Source organism: Aquarana catesbeiana, linkage group LG12 (genome assembly GCF_042186555.1).
Source record: "Aquarana catesbeiana isolate 2022-GZ linkage group LG12, ASM4218655v1, whole genome shotgun sequence".
NCBI classification, from domain to species: domain Eukaryota; kingdom Metazoa; phylum Chordata; class Amphibia; order Anura; family Ranidae; genus Aquarana; species Aquarana catesbeiana.
Genome location: NC_133335.1, coordinates 155,142,230 through 155,161,558, shown reverse-complemented (window position 1 = coordinate 155,161,558; position 19,329 = coordinate 155,142,230). Strand labels below are relative to the sequence as shown.

At 44.9% G+C, this 19,329-nt stretch overlaps 1 protein-coding gene across 1 annotated transcript in view; it reads left to right on the top strand.

The window, feature by feature from the left end:
- The window catches only part of KCNH4 (potassium voltage-gated channel subfamily H member 4), a gene marked incomplete at its 3' end in the record, with an annotated part of 923,392 nt that overhangs the window by 115,085 nt on the left and 788,978 nt on the right, over nucleotides 1-19,329 (top strand).

Sequence of the window (19,329 nt, the reverse complement as noted above, 5' to 3'; positions counted from 1 at the left end):
CTGATTATTACATGTAGGAGAGTCAGAATTGGTCCAGACTGGAACTGGTTAAACTAATCAAATAACCATATGATTCCAATGGTATATATAACAGACCAAAACTGAACAAAAAATAGAAGTTTGTGGCTATGATTTGCATACACTTTAAGGCCCCTTTCACACGCGCTGTCCAATCAGGTCCCTCTGTCAGTTTTTCAGCCGGAATCTAATAGGACCCTATATTGTCCCCTATGGAGTGGCGGATGTCAGCAGATACATGTTCGCTGACACCCGCCGACATCTGATCCAATACTGTCTGCCAAAAACATATGGATGTTGGTCCTATTTTCCATCGGATGGAAACAGACAGGCAGTCCGTTTCCATCCGATTGACCCATAGAGGAGAGCGGGACTGTATCCGTGTGCATAGTAGAGTGGACATGGATCTGTCATCCGCCTGCTCAGTGGGGATCAGCAAAGAGATCCTCCACTGAGCAAGCAAGAATGTCTGATTGTAAACAATAGGGATTGGCCGAACGTCCCCCCCGTTTGGTTCGCACCAGAACATGTGTACAGGCACCGGGGCCACCCAGTCCACCCCCCTCTGACGCTACGGGAAAGCCATAGGGATGTCCCCGTGACTCAGAGGCGGGGCGGACCAGGTGGCCCCGTCCCCCTCTGACGCTATGGGGGAAGCCATAAACATGTCCCCGTGCATCAGAGGGGGGCAGGGTCACCCAGCGACGACACTGTGTGGTCCCGCCCACAGTTTTAAAAGAGCTTTCACCTGTGAGGACACGTCATATGGCGTGTGCCTCCCATGGAGGCAGATCTTCTTTATTTTTTTTTTTGGTCCGTCGGCGGAGGTGAATGGACTACATAGGACAGTTTTAATTTTTTATGTTTTAATAAAGGACTTCTCCCACGGTGTGTGTTGTTTTTTTTTTTACTATTTTCACACTTTTTTTGTAAAATGGTACGGGTACCTGTTACCAGTTCAAACAGGGGGGGGGGGGGGCTGGGATCTGGGGGTCCCCTTGTTAAAGGGGGCTTCCAGATTCCGATAAGCCCCCCACCCACAGACCTCCACAACCACCGGGCAAGAGTTGAGGGGATTAGGCCCTTCTCCCCATCAACAAGGGGACAAGGTGCTTTGGGGGGCTACCCCAAAGCACCTTCCCAATGTTGAGGGCATGTGGCCGGGTGCAGTTCAGGAGTGGGGACGCTCTCTCGTAACCCCCTCTTTCCCTGCGGCCTGCCAGGTTGCGTGCTCGGATAAGGGTCTGGTATGGATTTTTGGGGGGGGCCCCCACGCCATTTTTTAAATTTTTTGGCGCGGGGTTCCCCTTAACCACTTAACAACCGGCCCATAGCCAAATGAAGGCTACAGGGCGGTTGCTTAACTCAGCCATACTCTGCCAGTCTCGGTGATACCCTGCCATACTCTGCCATACCCAGCCATGCTCAGCCATACTCAGCCATACCCTGCCATACTCTGCAATACCCCGCAAAAGTCTGCAATACTCTGCCATAACCCGCAATACTCTGCCATACTCTGCAATACCCCGCAATACCCAGCCATACTCTGCAATACTCAGTGATACCCATCTATACTCTGCCATACCCAGTCATACTCGGCGATACTCTGCAATACCCAGCCATGCTCAGCCATACTCGGCCATGCTCAGCCATACTCTGCCTCTGTATGTGGCCAGGCTGTGGAAGTCTCACACATGTGGTATCGCCGTACTCAGGAGAAGTAGGAGAATCTATTTTGGGGTGCCATTTTTGGTATGTACATGCTATGTGTTAGAAATATTGTATAAATTGACAACTTTGTGTTAAAAAAAAAAAAAGCGTTTTAACCACTTCCCGCCTGCCGTCATACGATGTCCTTGACTTGCGGGGATATCTGTGCGGGGATATCTGAATGATGGTTGCAGCTACAGGCATCATTCAGATATCAGCTTTTTCAGCCGGCGATTCCTTACACCATAAGAACGATCATAGTGGCTGTTACACTGCTTGATCGTTCTTACGGGAGGCGAGAGGGGACGTCCCCCCTCCCGCCGCCCTCCGGTGCTTCTACCGATTCACCGCTACGATTGAAGCCAGGATCGTTTTTTTTTTTTTTTTTTTTTCAGGCACAGCCTAGAGGTGAGATGTGGGGTCTTATTGACCCCATATCTCACTGTAAAGAGGACCTGTCATGCCATATTCCTATTACAAGGGATGTTTATATAATAATAATAATAATAATAATAAAAGTGATCAAAAAATGTTTTTTTTGGAAAAAAGTGTCAAACTAAAATAAATAAAGTAAAGTGAACAATAAAAAAAAAAATTTTTAAAGCGCCCCTGTCCGTGTGCTCACATGCAGAAGCGAACGCATACTTAAGTCCCGCCCACATATGAAAACGGTGTTCAAACCACACATGTGAGGTATCGCTGCGATCGGTAGAGCGAGAGCCATAATTTTGGCCCTAGACCTCCTCTGTAACTCAAAATTTGTAACCAGTAAAAAATGTTAAAGCGTCGCCTATGGGGATTTTTAAGTAGCGAAGTTTGGCGCCATTCCGCAAGCGTGTGCAATTTTGAAAGGTGACATGTTAGGTATCTATTTACTCGGCGTAACTTCATCTTTCATATTATGTAAAAACATTGGGCTAACCTTACTGTTTTGGGTTTTTTTTAAAGCACAAAACAGTTTTTTTTCCAAAAAAAATGCGTTCGAAAAATTTTTTCGAACGCATTTTTTTTGGAAAAAAAACTGTTTTGTGCTTTAAAAAAAACCCAAAACAGTAAGGTTAGCCCAATGTTTTTACATAATATGAAAGATGAAGTTACGCCGAGTAAATAGATACCTAACATGTCACCTTTCAAAATTGCACACGCTTGCGGAATGGCGCCAAACTTCGCTACTTAAAAATCCCCATAGGCGACGCTTTAACATTTTTTACTGGTTACAAATTTTGAGTTACAGAGGAGGTCTAGGGCCAAAATTATGGCTCTCGCTCTACCGATCGCAAATATCGTGCGAGATAAAAAGTTGCAATGACCACTATTGTATTCTCTAGGGTCTTTGCTAAAAAAACATATATAATGTTTTGGGGTACTATGTAATTTTCTAGCAAATAAATGATGATTTTTACATGTAGGAGAGAAATGTCAGAATTGGCCTGGTTGCTCCAGAACGCCTGAAGGTGCTCCCTGCATGTTGGGTCTCTGTATGTGGCCACGCTGTGTAAAAGTCTCACACATGTGGTATCGCCATACTCGGGAGTAATAGCAGAATGTGTTTTGGGGTGTAATTTGTGGTATGCATATGCTGTGTGTGAGAAATAACCTGCTAATATGATAATTTTGTGAAAAAAAAACAAAGAAAAAAAAAAACTTGATTTTGCAAAGAATTGTGGGAAAAAATGACAACTTCAAAAAACTCACCATGCATCTTTCTAAATACCTTGGAATGTCTTCTTTCCAAAAAGGGGTCATTTGGGGGGTATTTGTACTTTTCTGGCATGTTAGGGTCTCAAGAAATTAGATAGGCCGTCAGTACTTCAGGTGTGATCAATTTTCAGATATTGGCACCATAGCTTTTGGACTCTATAACTTTCACCAAATAAATATCCAAATAATATCCACCGATTTGGGTTATTTTTACCAAAGATATGTAGCGGTATAAATTTTGGCCAAAATATATGAAGAAAAATTACTAATTTGCTAAATTTTATAACAGAAACGAAGAAAAATGCATTTTTTTACAGATTTTTCGGGCTTTTTTCTTTTATAGCGCAAAAAATAAAGAACCCAGCGGTGATTAAATACCACCAAAAGAAAGCTCTATTTGTGTGAAAAAAATGACAAAAATTTCATATAGATACAGTGTTGTATGACTGAGTAATTGTCATTCAAAATGTGAGAGCACCAAAAGCTGAAAATTGGTCTGGTTATTAAGGGGGTTTAAGTGCCCAGTGGTCAAGTGGTTAAAATCCGTACCAGACCTGAAGGGTCTGGTATGGATTTTGAGGGGGACCCCCACGCCATTGTTTTTAAAATTTTGGCGCGGGGTTCCCCTTACTATCCATACCAGACCTGAAGAGCCTAGTATGGAATTTAGGGGGAACCCCACACATTTTTTTTTAAATTTTGGTTCGGGGTTCCCCTGTGGGGGAATCCCATGCCATTTTTATCAATGTAATTTTATGTGTATTGCCGGACCGACAATTCATTATAGCCGTGAATAGTTTTAAATGACTTTTTTTCCTTTAGAAATGTCATTTTGCTGTCAGACTGTTCTAAACACGGGAAACATGCGCCACTTTACAGGCATACTATAGACACCCTCCATGTGTGAAATTTAAAGGAATATTACACTTTTATTGTTTCACTTTAAGCATATTAAAAATCACTGCTCCCGAAAAAACGGCTGTTTTTAAAACTTTTTTTTGCATTGATACATGTCCCCTGGGTCAGGACCCAGGTCCCCATACACTTTTTATGACAATAACTTGCATATTAACCTTGAGGGCCCTTTCACACTGGGGTGGGGGCGGCGTCGGCGGTAAAGCGCCACTATTGTTAGCGGCGCTTTACCGTCGGTATGCGGCCGCTAGCGGGGGGATTTTACCCCCCTGCTAGCGGCCGAGAAAGGGTTAAAACCACCGCAAAGCGCCTCTGCAGAGGCGCTTTGCCGGCGGTATAGCCGCGCCGTCCCATTGATTTCAATGGGCAGGAGCGGTGAAGGAGCGGTATACACTCCGCTCCTTTACCGCTCCGAAGATGCTGCTAGCAGGACTTTTTTTCCCGTCCTGCTAGCGCACCGCTCCGGTGTGAAAGCCCTCGGGGCCTTCACATTGGAATTAAATCAGCGGCACTTTCGGGTCGGTTTGCAGGCACTATTATTAGTGCAATAGCACCTGCAAACCGCCCCAGTGTGAAAGGACCCTTAAAATCAGCACTTTTGATTTCTCCCATAGACATTTAAAGGGTGTTCTGTGGCTTTCGAATTTGCCGCGAACACCCCTGTTCAAGTCGAACTCATGTTCGACCTGAACATAAAGCCCATCCCTAGTAAACAATGTCATCCTAATGTATTGTGATGAAAGGAGAGAAATTCTTTCTGGGATTCACATACCTAATGCCTGTCAGTTTCTCCCTCTAAACAAGCCAAAAAAGCCTACCATTAGCCATTTTTCCCCACTTAGCGCCATAGACAGTATAGTCATAGCTCCCAGCTGTCCCTGATTTGGAGCAATGTCCCTCTGTCCCTCATTCCTCCTCATTGGTCCCTCATTTTGGTCTGATCTATATAGATGTATAAAAAATGCACTTTTTATCTAAATTGCTGCATTTGTAAATTCCAAAAGCTAATACAAAGGAAGAGTAGTGGTAAAAAAGCACTTTTGGGTTGAACCAATCTTTTATTATTTTTTGTACAATTCTCCTTTAAGGGGGCGTGTTTGGGTTTCAAGGGATGAGGTGGCAACCCTAACTTGGTCCCCAGGGGAGTTAAATAAAAAAATGAATTAGGCCCCTTTCACACGGACGGATAGAATGGTGCTTTTAGTTGCGGATTTTCTAGTTTTCTACCACAGCTAAGAGCACACAATGCTTTCCTATGGCCCCATTCACAAACTGCGTTTAGCTGCGATTTAGTTACATGCGGTTCCGTGCGGATAGAAAAAAATAGAATTGACTGCGTCCAGAGCGATTTAGCGCAGCTATCCGCGCATAACCGCAGGTAATCGCAGTGCACTCTGTCAGCTGCGGAGCGACAAGCAGCACGGGGATCCGTCTTCGATCCCCGCCAATGCCAGGCACTGTGTTTGGTATGAATCTTGAGGTGGAACTCCACGCCAAATTTTAAATAAAAAAAAAAACGGCATGGGTTTCCCTCCAAGAGCATACCAGGCCCTTCGGTCTGGTATGGATTCCAAGGGGCACCCCCTGCGCTGAAAAAAATGGCGTGGAGGGGTCCCCCCCAAATCTATACCAGACCCTTATCCAATCACGCAGCCCGGTCGGTCAGGAAAGGGAGTAGGGACGAGCGAGCGCCCCCACCCTCCTGAACTGTACCAGGCCGCATGCCCTCAACATGGGGAGTTGGTGCCTTGGGGCAAGGGGGGGCACCCTGCGGGCCCCCCCACCCCAAAGCACCTTGTCCCCATGTTGATGAGGACAAGGGCCTCTTCCCGACAACCCTGGCCATTGGTTGTCGGGGTCTGCGGGCGGGGGCTTATCGGAATCCGGGAGCCCCCTTTAATAAGGGGGCCCCCAGATCCCAGCCCCCCACCCTTTGTGAATGAGTATGGGGTACATCGTACCCCTACCCATTCACCTAGGGAAAAAAAAGTGTCAATAAAAAAAACACAGTACACATTTATTTTATTTTTTATTTTATTTATTTCAGGTACTTATATAGCGCCGTCAATTTACGCAGCGCTTTACATATACATTGTACATTCACATCAGTCCCTACCCTCAAGGAGCTTACAATCTACGGTCCCTAACTCGCATTCATACATACTAGGGACAATTTAGACAGGATCCAATTAACCTACCAACATGTCTTACACATGTTTTTAAAGTAATTTATTAGGCAGCTCCAGGGGTCTTCTTCCGACTCCGGGGGTCTCTCCGGCGTCTTCTCCTGGCGTCCGGATCTTCTGCCGGCTCCTCCGCTATCTTCTGCCGCTCTTTTGCTAGCGGTGGCCCGGACTTCTGGATCGTTTTCTTCTCTCTTCTCTTCTTCCGATGTTGACACGACGCTCTCTCCAGCTGGAATGCTCTCTGAGCTCTCCGCAATGGACTTATATAGGCGGTGACTCCGCCCCCTTATGAGGCCACAGTCCCGGGGCACGATGGGACTGTGACGTCATAAGGGGGCGGGTCACCGGGTGACATCACCCGATGGCCACGCCCCATGCCTATATAATTGGTTGCGGACCTCGCTCACGGCATTACAGCGAGAGGGAGCGTTGTGTCAACATCTCTGGAAGAGAAGAGGGAAGAAGACGTCTCAAAAGACCGGGCTCCTCCACTAACAAAAGAGCGGCAAGAGAGCAGAAGATAGCAGAGGAGCCCGGCAGAAGGAAGAAGGCACTGGAAAAGAACCAGAGAGCGCGGAGACTACACCGGAGAGAGGGAGAACAGGCCTGAGAGACCCCCGAAGTCGGCAGAAGACCCCAGAAGTCGTAAGAAGGCCCCCGGAGCTGCCTTAAAAATTACTTTAAAAACATGTGTACTGTGTTTTTTTATTGACACTTTTTTCCCTAGGTGAATGGGTAGGGGTACGATGTACCCCATACTCATTCAAAAAGGTTGGGGTGCCGGGATCTGGGGGCCCCCTTATTAAAGGGAGCTCCCAGATTCCGATAAGCCCCCCGCCCGCAGACCTCGAAACCAACGGCCAGGGTTGTCGGGAAGAGGCCCTTGTCCTCATCAACATGGGGACAAGGTGCTTTGGGGTGGGGGGGCCCGCAGGGTGCCCCCCCTTGCCCCAAAGCACCAGCCCCCCATGTTGAGGGCATGCGGCCTGGTACGGTTCAGGGGGGGGGCGCTCGCTCGTCCCCACCCCCTTTCCCGACCGACCGGGCTGCGTGCTCGGATAAGGGTCTGGTATGGATTTGGGGGGACCCCCACGCTGTTTTTTTCACCGTAGGGGGTGCCCCTTGGAATCCATACCAGACCGAAGGGCCTGGTATGCTCTTGGAGGGGAACCCATGCCGGTTTTTAATTTAAAATTTGGCTTGGAGTTCCCCCTCAAGATTAATACCAAACACAGTTCTTGGTATTGGCGGGGATCCAAGTCGGATCCCCTTTCAATATGAGTCGGTACCCTGTCGGGTTGCTATGGAAATGGCAAACAGCAGCTAAACGCAACCGCAGCTAATAGCGCTGTACAAATGCAGCTGAAGGCAGTGCCTGGTGTCTTGAATCTCACAGAAAAAAAAAACATACTTTTAACTGCGGCAGAATAGCCGTCCGTGTGAAAGGCGCCTTATAGTTCTTCTTCAATTAAAAAAAACACCGGAAAGCATTTTGGAATCAGATGGACAGGGATTGCATAGTTTATGGTTGGCTCAACATGTGGAATAAAATATAACTAAAGGCAAAAATATTTTTAGTTTTGAACAGTGTAGAGGTGGATTAGAATACTTGTCAGGTTTTTATTGCTACCTCTGCCCGTTAGAGAGATCTAACCTCTCTATTAGTCCTGTGTATCAGTGAAAGTAAAAGAAAATCCCAAATTTGGGGATTTCCTGAGAAAAGGGGACATTTTACAATGGGCACACTAGTTCTGGTAACCTGAAGGCCCCAATCGATTCCCTTAATTTTCAGGGATTTCTTCTCCCTTCCTGTTTTGACCATGGGACAGGAAGTAAAGGGAAATTTCCCCAATGGGAAATAGATGGCAAAAAAAGGGGTTTTAACCCACCCATACTTTACCTTTTAAATTAGCCTTACTTTTTTCAGCATATGTTAATGTTGGGAACAGGGGCAGAAACAGCAGGGCCCCTAATCATTTTTACAGTCAGGTCCATAAATATTGGGACATCTACACAATTCTAATCTTTTTGGCTCTATACACCACCACAATGGATTTGAAATGAAACAAACAAGATGTGCTTTAACTGCAGACTTTTAGCTTTATTTTGAGGGTATTTACATCCAGATCAGGTGAACGGTGTAGGAATTACAACAGTTTGTGTATGTGCCTCCCACTTTTTAAAGGGACCAACAGTAATGGGACAGATTAACAATCATCCATCAAACTTTCACTTTTGAATACTTGGTTGCAAATCCTTTGCAGTCAATTACAGCCTGAAGTCTGGAACGCATAGACATCACCAGACGCTGGGTTTCATCCCTGGTGATGCTCTGCCAGGCCTCTACTGCAACTGTCTTCAGTAAAAGAAAAGAAAGAAAAGAAAAGAAAGTTCCTGCTTGTTTTGGGGGCATTTTGCCTTTAGTTTTGTCTTCAGCAAGTGAAATGCATGCTCAATCGGATTCAGGTCAGGTGATTGACTTGGCCATTGCATAACATTCCACTTCTTTCCCTTAAAAAACTCTTTGGTTGCTTTCACAGTGTGCTTCGGGTCATTGTCCATCTGCACTGTGAAGCACCGTCCAATTAGTTCTGAAGCATTTTGCTGAATATGAGCAGATAATATTGCCTGAAACACTTCAGAATTCATCCTTCTGCTTTTGTCAGCAGTCACATCATCAATAAATTCAAGAGAACCAGTTCCATTGGCAGCCATACATGCCCACGCCATGACACTACCACCACCATGCTTCACTGATGAGGTGGTATGCTTTAGATCATGAGCAGTTCTTTTCCTTTTCCATACTCTTCTCTTCCCATCACTCTGGTACAAGTTAATCTTGGTCTCATCTGTCCATAGGATGTTGTTCCAGAACTGTGAAGGCTTTTTTAGATGTTGTTTGGCAAACTCTAATCTGGCCTTCCTGTTTTTGAGGCTCACCAATGGTTTACATCTTGTGGTGAACCCTCTGTATTTACTCTGGTGAAGTCTTCTCTTGACTGTTGACTTTGACACACATACACCTACCTCCTGGAGAGTGTTCTTGATCTGGCCAACTGTTGTGAAGGGTGTTTTCTTCACCAGGGAAAGAATTCTTCGGTCATCCACCACAGTTATTTTGGTTTTGCTGAGCTCACCAGTGCGTTCTTTCATTTTAAGGATGTTCCAAACAGTTGATTTGGCCACACCTACTGTTTTTGTTATCTCTCTGATGGGTTTGTTTTGTTTTTTCAGCCTAATGATGGCTTGCTTCACTGATAGTGACAGCTCTTTGGATCTTAAATTGAGAGTTGACAGCAACAGATTCCAAATGCAAATAGCACACTTGAAATGAACTCTGGACCTTTTATTTGCTCCTTGTAAATGGGATAATGAGGGTATAACACACACCTGGCCACGGAACAGCAGCCAATTGTCCCATTACTTTTGGTCCCTTAAAAAGTGGGAGGCACATATACAAACTGTTGTAATTCCTACACCGTTCACCTGATTTGGATGTAAATACCTTCAAATTAAAGCTGAAAGTCTGCAGTTAAAACACATCTTGTTTGTTTAATTTCAAATCCATTGTGGAGGTGTATAGAGCCAAAAAGTTTAGAATTGTGTTGCTTTCCCAATATTTATGGACCTGACTGTAGGTGACTCTTTCCTTTGCCTGTAAAAGGAAATCCAAAAGGGGACTTAACTCCCCATTCCCCAACAGCATATACTCATCTTTGCCTGACCCCATGCAGGTGCATGGGCAGGAAAAAGAAAGCCCTGTGTAAGTTCCAAACCAGCTTTCCAGAACTTACATGGGGATATAGACACCTCACCTAGTCCAATGTTATAACAAAGGGCCAATCATGAGGTACCAATATTGTCACATGGGAGGGTGAGTAAGTCACATGTTAACCACTTGACGACCGCCTCACGCCGATGTACGTCGGCAAAGTGGCACGGACAGGCAAAATCACGTACAGGGTACGTGATTTGCCTTCCGCGGGTGGGGGGGTCCGATCGGACCCCCCCCCGGTGCCCGAGGCGGTCGTCTTTTGTCCAGCGGCGATCGGTGATGAGGGGGAGACCATCCGTTCGTGGCCCCCCCCTCGCGATCGCCGCCGGCCAATGAAAACACTCCTTTGCTGCTGTATGCTAAACAGCAGCAAAGGAAGTGATGTCATCTCCCCTCGGGTCGGTATTTTCCGTTCCGGCCCGAGGAGAGAAGACATCTATGTGAGTGCACCAACACACACACACACAGTAGAACATGCCAGGCACACAAAACACCCCGATCCCCCCCCCGATCGCCCCCCGATCCCCCCCCAATCACCCCCCCCCCCCTGTCACAAACTGACACCAGCAGGTTTTTTTTTTTTTTTTTTTTTTTTTTTCTGATTACTGCATAGTGTCAGTTTGTGACAGTTACAGTGTTGGGACAGTGAGTATTACCCCCCTTTAGGTCTAGGGTACCCCCCTAACCCCCCCTAATAAAGTTTTAACCCCTTGATCACCCCCTGTCACCAGTGTCACTAAGCGATCATTTTTCTGATCGCTGTATTAGTGTCGCTGGTGACGCTAGTTAGTGAGGTAAATATTTAGGTTCGCCGTCAGCGTTTTATAGCGTCAGGGACCCCCATATACTACCTAATAAATGTTTTAACCCCTTGATTGCCCCCTAGTTAACCCTTTCACCACTGATCACCGTATAACCGTTACGGATGACGCTGGTTAGTTCGTTTATTTTTTATAGTGTCAGGGCACCCGTCGTTTATTACCAAATAAAGGTTTAGCCCCCTGATCGCCCGGCGGTGATATGCGTCGCCCCAGGCAGCGTCAGATTAGCGCCAGTACCGCTAACACCCACGCACGCACCGTACACCTCCCTTAGTGGTATAGTATCTGTACGGATCAATATCTGATCCAATCAGATCTATACTAGTGTCCCCAGCAGTTTAGGGTTCCCAAAAACGCAGTGTTAGCGGGATCAGCCCAGATACCTGCTAGCACCTGCGTTTTGTGCCTCCGCCCAGCCCACCCAAGTGCAGTATCGATCGATCACTGTCACTTACAAAACACTAAACGCATAACTGCAGCGTTCACAGAGTCAGGCCTGATCCCTGCGATCGCTAACAGTTTTTTTGGTAGCATTTTGGTGAACTGGCAAGCACCAGCCCCAGGCGTCAGGTTAGCGCCAGTACCGCTAACACCCACGCACGCAGCATACGCCTCCCTTAGTGGTATAGTATCTGAACGGATCAATATCTGATCCGATCAGATCTATACTAGCGTCCCCAGCAGTTTAGGGTTCCCAAAAACGCAGTGTTAGCGGAATCAGCCCAGATACCTGCTAGCACCTGCGTTTTGCCCCTCCGCCCGGCCCAGCCCAGCCCACCCAAGTGCAGTATCGATCGATCACTGACACTTACAAAACACTAAACGCATAACTGCAGCGTTCGCAGAGTCAGGCCTGATCCCTGCGATCGCTAACAGTTTTTTTTGTAGCGTTTTGGTGAACTGGCAAGCACCAGCCCCAGGCAGCGTCAGATTAGCGCCAGTACCGCTAACACCCACGCACGCACCGTACACCTCCCTTAGTGGTATAGTATCTGATCGCATCAATATCTGATCCGATCAGATCTATACTAGCGTCACCAGCAGTTTAGGGTTCCCAAAAACGCAGTGTTAGCGGGATCAGCCCAGATACCTGCTAGCACCTGCGTTTTGCCCCTCCGCCCGGCCCGGCCCAGCCCACCCAAGTGCAGTATCGATCGATCACTGACACTTACAAAACACTAAACGCATAACTGCAGCGTTCGCAGAGTCAGGCCTGATCCCTGCGATCGCTAACGTTTTTTGGTAGCGTTTTGGTGAACTGGCAAGCGCCAGCGGCCTAGTACACCCCGGTCGTAGTCAAACCAGCACTGCAGTAACACGTGGTGACGTGGCGAGTCCCATAAGTGCAGTTGAAGCTGGTGAGGTGGCAAGCACAAGTAGTGTCCCGCTGCCACCAAAAAGACAAACACAGGCCCGTCATGCCCATAGTGCCCTTCCTGCTGCATTCGCCAATCCTAATTGGGAACCCACCGCTTCTGCAGCGCCCGTACTTCCCCCATTCACATCCCCAACCAAATGCAGTCGGCTGCATGAGAGGCATTTTTATGTCCTCCCGAGTACCCCTACCCAACGAACCCCCCAAAAAAGATGTCGTGTCTGCAGCAAGCGCGGATATAGGCGTGACACCCGCTATTATTGTCCCTCCTGTCCTGACAATCCTGGTCTTTGCATTGGTGAATGTTTTGAACGCTACCATTCACTAGTTGAGTATTAGCGTAGGGTACAGCATTGCACAGACTAGGCACACTTTCACAGGGTCTCCCAAGATGCCATCGCATTTTGAGAGACCCGAACCTGGAACCGGTTACCGTTATAAAAGTTAGTTACAAAAAAAGTGTAAAAAAAAAAAAAATATGAAATAAAAAAAAATAGTTGTTGTTTTATTGTTCTCTCTCTCTCTATTCTCTCTCTCTATTGTTCTGCTCTTTTTTACTGTATTCTATTCTGCAATGTTTTATTGTTATTGTTATTGTTATTATGTTTTATCATGTTTGTTTTTCAGGTGTGTAATTATTTACACTTTACTGTGCTTTATTGTTAACCATTGTTAACCATTTTTTTGTCTTCAGGTACGCCATTCACGACTTTGAGTGGTTATACCAGAATGATGCCTGCAGGTTTAGGTATCATCTTGGTATCATTCTTTTCAGCCAGCGGTCGGCTTTCATGTAAAAGCAATCCTAGCGGCTAATTAGCCTCTAGACTGCTTTTACAAGCCGTGGGAGGGAATGCCCCCCCCCCCCACCGTCTTCCGTGTTTTTCTCTGGCTCTCCTGTCTCAACAGGGAACCTGAGAATGCAGCCGGTGATTCAGCCAGCTGACCATAGAGCTGATCAGAGACCAGAGTGGCTCCAAACATCTCTATGGCCTAAGAAACCGGAAGCTACGAGTATTTCATGACTTAGATTTCGCCGGATGTAAATAGCGCCATTGGGAAATTGGGGAAGCATTTTATCACACCGATCTTGGTGTGGTCAGATGCTTTGAGGGCAGAGGAGAGATCTAGGGTCTAATAGACCACAATTTTTTCAAAAAAGAGTACCTGTCACTACCTATTGCTATCATAGGGGATATTTACATTCCCCGAGATAACAATAAAAATGATTAAAAAAAAAAATATGAAAGGAACAGTTTAAAAGTAAGATTAAAAAAGCAAAAAAATAATAAAGAAAAAAAAACAAAAAAAAAAAACACCCCTGTCGCCCCCTGCTCTCGCGCTAAGGCGAACGCAAGCGGCGGTCTGTCGTCAAACATAAACAGCAATTGCACCATGCATGTGAGGTATCACCGCGAAGGCCAGATCGAGTGCAGTAATTTTTCCAGTAGACCTCCTCTGTAAATCTAAAGTGGTAACCTGTAAAGGCTTTTGAAGGCTTTTAAACATGTATTTATTTTGTTGCCACTGCACGTTTGTGCGCAATTTTAAAGCATGTCATGTTTGGTATCCATGTACTCGGCCTAAGATCATCTTTTTTATTTCATCAAACATTTGGGCAATATAGCGTGTTTTAGTGCATTAAAATTAAAAAAAGTGTGTTTTTTCCCCAAAAAATGCGTTTGAAAAATCGCTGCGCAATTACTGTGTGAAAAAAAAAAATGAAACACCCACCATTTTAATCTGTAGGGCATTTGCTTTAAAAAAATATATAATGTTTGGGGGTTCAAAGTAATTTTTTTGCAAAAAAAAAAAACTTTTTCATGTAAACAATAAGTGTCAGAAAGGGCTTTGTCTTCAAGTGGTTAGAAGAGTGGGTGATGTGTGACATAAGCTTCTAAATGTTGTGCATAAAATGCCAGGACAGTTCAAAACCCCCCCAAATGACCCCATTTTGGAAAGTAGACACCCCAAGCTATTTGCTGAGAGGCATGTCGAGTCCATGGAATATTTTATATTGCGACACAAGTTGCGGGAAAGAGACAAATTTTTTTTTTTTTTTTTTTTTTTTGCACAAAGTTGTCACTAAATGATATATTGCTCAAACATGCCATGGAAATATGTGAAATTACACCCCAAAATACATTCTGCTGCTTCTCCTGAGTACGGGGATACCACATGTGTGAGACTTTTTGGGAGCCTAGCCGCGTACGGGACCCCGAAAACCAAGCACCGCCTTCAGGCTTTCTAAGGGCGTGAATTTTTGATTTCACTCTTCACTGCCTATCACAGTTTCGGAGGCCATGGAATGCCCAGGTGGCACAAAACCCCCCCAAATGACCCCATTTTGGAAAGTAGACACCCCAAGCTATTTGCTGAGAGGTATAGTGAGTATTTTGCAGACCTCACTTTTTGTCACAAAGTTTTGAAAATTGAAAAAAGAAAAAAAAAAAATGTTTTTTCTTGTCTTTCTTCATTTTCAAAAACAAATGAGAGCTGCAAAATACTCACCATGCCTTTCAGCAAATAGCTTGGGGTGTCTCCTTTCCAAAATGGGGTCATTTGGGGGGGTTTTGTGCCACCTGGGCATTCCATGGCCTCCGAAACTGTGATAGGCAGTAAAGAGTGAAATCAAAAATTTTCACCCTTAGAAATCCTGAAGGCAGTGATTGGTTTTCGGGGTCCAGTACGCGGCTAGGCTCCCAAAAAGTCCCACACATGTGGTATCCCCATACTCAGGAGAAGCAGCTAAATGTATTTTGGGGTGCAATTCCACATATGCCCATGGCCTGTGTGAGCAATATATCATTTAGTGACAACTTTATGAAAAAAAAAAAAAAAAAAAAAAAAGTGTCACTTTCCCGCAACTTGTGTCAAAATATAAAATATTCCATGGACTCAATATGCCTCTCAGCAAATAGCTTGGGGTGTCTACTTTCCAAAATGGGGTCATTTTGGGGGGTTTTGTGGCACCTGGGCATTCCATGGCCTCCGAAACTGTGATAGGCAGTGAAGAGTGAAAGCAAAAATTTACACCCTTAGAAATCCTGAAGGCGGTGATTGGTTTTCGGGGCCCCGTACGCGGCTAGGCTCCCAAAAAGTCCCACACATGTGGTATCCCCATACTCAGGAGAAGCAGCTAAATGTATTTTGGGGTGCAATTCCACATAGGCCCATGGCCTGTGTGAGCAATATATCATTTAGTGACGACTTTTTGTAAATATTTTTTTTTTTTTTTTTTTTGTCATTTTTCAATCACTTGGGACAAAAAAAATAAATATTCAATGGGTTCAACATGCCTCTCAGCAATTTCCTTGGGGTGTCTACTTTCCAAAATGGGGTCATTTGGGGGGGTTTTGTACTGCCCTGCCATTTTAGCACCTCAAGAAATGACATAGGCAGTCATAAACTAAAAGCTGTGTAAATTCCAGAAAATGTACCCTAGTTTGTAGACGCTATAACTTTTGCGCAAACCAATAAATATACGCTTATTGACATTTTTTTTACCAAAGACATGTGGCCGAATACATTTTGGCCTAAATGTATGACTAAAATTTAGTTTATTGGATTTTTTTTATAACAAAAAGTAGAAAATATCATTTTTTTTCAAAATTTTCGGTCTTTTTCCGTTTATAGCGCAAAAAATAAAAACCGCAGAGGTGATCAAATACCATCAAAAGAAAGCTCTATTTGTGGGAAGAAAAGGACGCAAATTTCGTTTGGGTACAGCATTGCATGACCGCGCAATTAGCAGTTAAAGCGACGCAGTGCCAAATTGGAAAAAGACCTCTGGTCCTTAGGCAGCATAATGGTCCGGGGCTCAAGTGGTTAAACAATACTTGGGAATGTTGGGTAACTGTCTTTGGTAATGCCATCCCAAAGGAGCGGTGTGGGAGTCAGAAAACCTTAGTATACAGTATGCCGCTTGAGATTGCGGGTGTTAATTGACCAATTTAATTTGCCCTACATAGGCAAAAGAAAGGACCACTGTAACGCTTATCCCCTGTTTTAGGAGAACAGTTGCTTGGCACATTATTTGCATTTACTTAGAAGCTGTATGCCGCAGGACTGTATGCCGCCTGAAATGTTGGCAGTGTGACCTCAATGTTCATGCGAATGTGCTTATTTGTTGCTCAACACGTCGATTACACATCAATGTCCTGGGCTGGCCTTTAGTTCACACATATACCTCAGGCAGGCCATGCTTTCGGTGTCATAACAGGGTCCATGGCACATAGCGCCATCACAATTTCTTACATGCCACAGACAGACTGCCACCTGCACATTGATCTCTACAGCCCAAGTAGGAAAGGGTAGTATTATCAAGGCACTGCAAATAAAGCAAATTTCCCATATGAAAGGTTTGGCTGTTTGCACAAAATTAACATGTCTATTACAGCTTTTATCATAGGTGGCCATTATTAGTAAAAGTCTCTTGTGGCAGTGTGGGGAATCAGCATTCCATGCACCCAGATAATCCGAAAACAGCTAGCTAAAAGATTGGGTTGAAGGAGTACAATGAAGACCCACAACTAGTTTTGGTGCCACTGGTAGGCCTTCCTTGGTTGGTGGTTTAGCAAAAATGTCTCTTTTCCCCTATGGTTAAAATAACCCTGGGTGCTGGAAATGGAATACCTTTATACACTGTTTTATTCTAATCAGCTTGTAGGGAACATGTGCGGGAATTAAAACAATTACTGTATTTGTGTGAATATGTTACATTAAGCTCCATTTTGCTTACTGTGAGACATTCACAATGCACTTTCTAGGATATTTCTAAATTACTTACACAATAATTTAATTCTGAAGGCAGCTGTGTTTGACAGACCCAGCTAGTATTACTGCACATCCTGAAAAGCTGTGTATTATTTTTAGTATTTGCACTGCATGTGATTTGTATTGGTTTGACACTTCATTACAGCTGTAGGGGTGTTTTCATGGGAGCCCAGCTGTACAGCCGCTGGCCAAGGAGGCACCATTGCAGAACAAGATCTGGGCACTGAGCCTATTATTGTTCGGTCCTCCATGGTGGTTTGGTCTCTTGTGCTGAATGCGGAAAACTAGGGCGAGGTCTCCTGGAGAGAGACATATTGAGCAGTGTTGAGGATGAGATTGAGTGCAAAAAAGAAATTCTGTTCACAGGATATATAACTGTTCTCTAAAGTATAACTGCATTTTTCCTCCAGCGGAGAGGCAGATCACCCTATATACCCAGACTACATAGATAGAAATAAGGTACATGGATTACTGGTGTTAGAGTGTCATCTTTCTCCATTTTTAATAGGGCTGCTACACGGATTGACTACTGTGTGCTGAAAATTCTGTACGTCTAGAGATTGCACTGGCCCTTTCCCCAAAACATACTGTACATGTGTGCCTCCCAGGAAGTGTTTTATTTGGAATATGCATGCATTCCAGTCCAAAAACTTAGTCTTTTTTAGCCATCACAGGGGCTGAGCTTGGCAGTAAAATCATGCATGCTAACAACGCCTGAGCAGGTAATCACACTGGAATACCATACAATGTCCAATAACGTCCAATCCATATAGTGAGGCAAGGTGGAAAAGTTTCTTACCTAGAAATTCTGCCAATAACAGCACTTCCTGTTTCAGACTGATAATGCTAAGCCACTGACTTATAACTACAACTTAATGACACTGAAAGGTAGGTAATTTTAGTTGTATACATGTGACCATACACTATACAATCTGATTGTACAATCTCTGTATTTCCTTTAGATTTACCAAAACTATATATTAGGAGGACACACCACACCATCTATCCAATCACTCTGTATCCAATCAGGCAGGCCTTTGCACTACATCAGGGATATCCCGTCGGCTGCATACGGCCCCAAGGAGTTTAGCATGCAGCCTGAGCCCATGTGAAGGGATGCTGAGGAAGCCAGGCAAATACACACGTGGAGAGATGCCAGGGATGCTGTGAGGACATAGTTGATGGGTGAAGGTGTGCTTATCAGCTGGTAAACTCCTTCCTGTGTCTTACTGGTTTCTCCATCCTACATCTAATGTCAGAATGTGATGAAGCTTTCTAAGAAATACAGCAAGGGCTAAGGTAAGGCCTTGTTCTCAAAATCAAAGAAAGCTTGTATTTTTCTGCAACGGAGGTACATTAATGGTATATTTATAATAAGAACATTAAAGCGGGATTTCGGCGGTAAAAAAAAAAAAAAATTAAAAGTCAGCAGCTACAAACACTGTAGCTGCTGACTTTAAATAAGTACTTACTTGTCCTGGGTGCCCGCGATGTCGGCCGCCCGAGGCTGACCCGTCCCTCGGCTCTCGGGTCCCGGCACCACCATCCTAGGTAAGGGAAACAGGCAGTGGAGCCTTGTGGCGCGGTGCAATGTGAATGGCCCCGTGGTGTTCTGAGAACACACACAGTTCCCAGAAGACAACGGGGCCGCTCATTGAGGAGCATGACACGCCGCGGAAAAGGAAGAGGCAGATTAGGAAGACTGCCTAGCAACAAGGTTAGGTAAGTTTAACTTTTTTTTTTTTTCAAATGTTTTTTTTTTTACTTTTTTTAGGATTTTTGGTGATTTTTTTTTTCGGGGTGGCCCTCCACTTTAATGATATATTGGTACATAGGGGATCTGGATTTTAGAAAAAAAAAGTGAATTTAGCCTTTAATTAAAAAAAGGTTTTTTTTTTTTTTTGTTTTTTGTTTTTGCTGCTGTGATCTGACTTCTTGTTAGAGGGTGGCTCCATTTGTTCTCTATGTTCCACTGTATGTAGGAACATAGCCATCCTCTTTTGCTCACTCCTGAGATGGGTTATGGACTATGGTATGTGACCACAACTAAAG